At 49.9% G+C, this 4,317-nt stretch overlaps 1 pseudogene; it reads left to right on the forward strand.

Moving 5' to 3' along the window:
* Positions 1-111: 111 nt before the first annotated feature.
* On the forward strand, positions 112-714 carry LOC103083128 (ras-related protein Rap-2a pseudogene; annotated as a pseudogene).
* The last annotated feature ends 3,603 nt before the right edge of the window (positions 715-4,317 follow it).

Here is a 4,317-nt window from a genome sequence, read left to right on the forward strand (position 1 = left end):
CTGCTCCCCCCCCCCCGCCCCTGCCCCCACGCCCCCACGGCCCCGGCGGCCAGGCCCCAGCCTCCGCGCGCCATTCCTCAGGCTGCGCGTCCAGCCAGCCGCGCCTGGGCCATGGCGGGCCTGGGGCCGCGACCCGCCAAGGGCTACCGGGTGGTGCTGCTCGGCAGCGTGGCCGTGGGCAAGACGGCGCTCGCCACGCAGTTCGCCTGCGGCAGCTTCCCCGAGCAGTGTGAGCCGTCGGTGGAGGAGCTCTTCAGCAAGGTGATCGAGGTGAACGCGGCGCCCGCCCTGCTGGAGATCGTGGACACGGTGGGCGCAGAGCACCTGGTCACCCTCAAGGACCTGTACATCAAGAACAGCGACGGCTTCGTGGTGCTCTACAGCGTGTGCAGCGAGGCCTCGTTCGAGGCAGTGCGGCCGCTGCGGGAGCGCATGGGCCGGCTGCGGGGGCCCAAGGCCGTGCCGCTGGTGCTCGTGGGCACCAAGGCCGACCTGGACGCCCAGCGCCAGGTGCTGACGGCGCGGGGCCGCGCGCTGGCCCGCGAGTGGCGGTGCCCGTTCCTGGAGGTCACGGCCAAGAGCAAACTCTTGGTGGACCAGGTGTTCACGCAGGTGGTGCGCGAGATGGAGGCCCTGGCCCCGCCCGAGGAAGAGGTTCCGGCCGTCCCCACCAACGCGCAGGAGACGTGGCCATCGGAAAGGTTCATCGGCTGACGTGCAAACGGTTCATGATTCCTGTTTTCCTCGCTTTTCTTGATTTCTGAAGCTCACTTTACTCTTCTGCCTTTTTGAAGAAAGTTATCCAGCTGTAAACAAGTGGTTGCTTCTATATATTGACTCAGATCGGTGCTTCAGACTGTCCAGAGCTTCTTAAATATTTTGTCGAAAACTCTGTTAACCTCTGACAGTGCTGGAAGAAGAAATTAAAAATTGATTTTTTTTCTTGTATGGAGAGAGTATTACCCTTTTCTTCGAGTGGCATTTGTTGCAGGATTCTTTTTTTTTTCTTCTTCTTTTTGGTCATAATTAACACCTTCAAATGTCATCTGACGTTTGACATTGATTGAGGAACATGACCTGAATCGAAGCTTTCCAATCCCTGAGGTTTTCATGTGTTCCCCTTTCATTTACAGCCTTGAATTGCAGCAGTAATATTTTCCTCTCTGCGTATTTCTAAATATAGTTATGACATACATAGCATTGGTTTGAAAGGGATACTGTATACCCTGGGAGGGGAAAAATCAACTGTGTACTCAGGCAAAGACAGTTCAGCTCTGCCTTCAGTTTTGTAATTGACATCTAGTCGATTTCTGCATCTGTAAATTAAGTGAAAATAAAATGACTCTAGAAGTTGATAGTTTTTAATATTTGTCTTTCTAGAACCTAAAGCTACACTTCCTAAAGTTTCCATACACCATATGTTTGCTTTTCAGTTATTTTCCCGGACAAGTTAGTCGCTAGGGTGAAAATGGCACCACATCGTTTTGTGTTTTTGCAGAAGTGCTTTCTGCAGCTAGTGTTATTTTCCTTGTCACTTGCCAGAGTCAGATATGTTGTCTGAATACCTGCCTAGTTTAACAGTGACAGGGGTGCTGAAGTAAAACCAAAACGTGAAGAATCTTTTTGTATAGTTTTCACGTAACGATAGAAGAGACTTTTCTTGTACTGGTTTAAAAATATTATTGTTTTATAATTTTAAAAACTGGCCTTTGATATTAGTTGCTTGTGTTTATTTGCACAAGTTAACAATTTTACCTCAGCCGTTGCAACAAAATTTTCACATTTAGGAACCTAACTTAGCCATTTGAGCAAACTTCTAAAAATAATAAACAAGAAAGCTCCGTGCCTGTGATCTGAAATAATTTTGTTAAAGGAAAGTTATCTATAAAGTGATGGTTATACAAGGCTCTGGGAGTTTTATTTATATTGTATGTGATGTTTGACTAGAAGAATGGATTTTAACACAAAAAATATATTTTAGAACCTAACAGTGCCTGAGAGCCAGTTCGCCCCACAGGAGAGGGCTAGGCTGGGACCTCCCCTGTCTTTTATCCCTTGCTCTTTCCCCTGGATGTTGGGGGCCGGGGCAGTTGGGGTGCTTACTTTTGAAGCCTTGAAACCCAGCTAAGTCACTACTCTCTGACCCTCTGTCTCCTGGGGTCACTCCTCCTGGCAGCATTACCTCACACCCTTTTCCGGAACCATCATCTCTCCAAGGGGACGGTTCAAACACAGGGGGGAGAGGAGGGGCCGGTGGGGTGGTAGGCAGGCAGGAAGCATCTCCTGGCCTCAGCTTTGTCCAAAGCTGCCCCCTCCTCCTGCAGAAGCAGAGCTTATAGAGCCAAGGCTGTTCCCTGACTGGGTGTGGGCGGTGCAGAGAAAGCAGGGGGTGGGGCTGGGGTGGGCGGGTGAACAGCAGCCCCTTCCCAGCCCTGAGAGCTGGGGCCCCAGGACTGCCAGCTGGCGACTCCCCTCCGCCCTGCCTGCCCTGCCTTTCTGACTCTACCTGCCTATGCTGAGGCCTCCGGGGAGGTTCTGTGTCCCTGGATCCCAGGCCCTCTGGATATCAGGCCTGATCCAGGAAAAAATACACAAATAGCCATTTCTTCCTTTAAATTACTAGAATCATCTCAGACTACCACTCAGATCCAAGTGTCGGCTTAGAGCCCAGGGGTGTTCCTGACTGACCGGTCAACACAGGAATGATCAGCCTCACGTGATCAGCTCCTGTGACCTCAGGAATATGTATGAAGCAGCTTTCTGGGTGTAATATGCTCACACACACACAAACACACACAGAAAATTAAAGACCCAGACACTAATTTTCTTTCTCTTCCTGCATTTCTAATTTCTAACTTATGCATGTTATTTACAAGTTTCCTGCAGTCCCTCTGGCCTCAACTGAGACCTAAATAACTCTACGGTGAATTTGCTAGTGGCCGATATGACCACTTGTCAGGGTACCATGTTACCCGGAAGCACTGTGCCCAGGTGGAGGGACCCGTGAAACTGTGGCAGCCAACCTGATAGCTCAAAAGTGGTGTTCAAATCACAAGCCCTTTGTTTAGCCCTGGGGAATGTGAAACTGGTTTCCAAAGAGTGAGGAACATTCACTTGCCCACAAGCAGGGTGACTGCTTCTGATTCTCCAAATGCCCTGCAACTCAGGGCACGGACAGATCTTTTTCTTGCCAGTGTGTTATGGTTCAGTTTGCACTATTCAGATTGCTGGTGATGCTGAGAATTTTTTTTTTGGCCTTGCCACGTGCCTTGCGGGATCTCAGTTCCCTGACCAGGGATCGAACCCAGGCCATGGCAGTGAAAGCGCCAAGTCCCAACCACTGGACCGCCAGGGAACTGGTGACGCTGAGAGTTCTTTTGGAGGTTTTTGTTTTTGTTTATTTATTTTGATTTCTTTTTTAAAATATTTATTTATTTATTTTTGGTTGCGTTGGGTCTTCGTTGCTGCGCGCGGGCTTTCTCTAGTTGCGGCGAGCAGGCGGTGCGCAGGCTTCTCACTGTGGTGGCTTCTCTTGTTGCGGAGCATGGGCTCTAGGTGCGCGGGCTCAGTAGTTGTGACACACGGGCTTAGTTGCTCCGTGGCATGTGGGATCTTCACGGACCAGGGCTCAAACCTGTGTCCCCTGCATTGGCAGGCAGATTCTTAACCACTGCACCACCAGGGAAGCCCCTGGAGGTTTTTAAATGACATTTGAGTTCCTCTTCTGTGAAATGCCCGCTCTTTTTGCCCGCTTTTAAACTTGTGTGATCTGTCCTTTTCTTCTTGGTTCTTGGCCTCTGAGACACCCCCAGTGATCCCCACCTCCTGGTACTCATGCCTTTGTGTGGTTCCCTCCCCTTGAGTCTGGGCAGGACCTAGTGACTCTCTTCTAAGGAATATAACATAACAAGAGTGACGGGGTGTCATTTCCAAGGTTATGTTCCACCCCTGCACAAGGATGACATGCAAATTTGTGAAGAATTCTATAATTTTTAGTCTTGGAAATATTAAATATGATAGGCAAAGTTTTAAAAAACTCTAAAAAAAAAAAAGATTATGTTACAGAAACACTGATTTCTATCTTGCTCACCCACTCTGTCTCTTTCTCAGAGCCCTTGTTCAGGGAAAAGCAAGCTGGCCCGTTGTGACTAGCTCAGTGGAGAGCGCCTTGTAGCAAGGAACTGATGTCTCCAGCCTGCAGCCAGAGAGGATCTGACACCCACCAACAGCCTCATGAGGGAGCTCGGGAGGGGGATGTTTTCCCAGTTGAGCCTTGAGATGACAGCCACTCCAGCTGACACTTTGCTGCGGCCTGTG

This window comes from Lipotes vexillifer, unplaced genomic scaffold (assembly GCF_000442215.2).
Source record: "Lipotes vexillifer unplaced genomic scaffold, Lipotes_vexillifer_v1.1 scaffold584, whole genome shotgun sequence".
Lineage (NCBI taxonomy): Eukaryota > Metazoa > Chordata > Mammalia > Artiodactyla > Lipotidae > Lipotes > Lipotes vexillifer.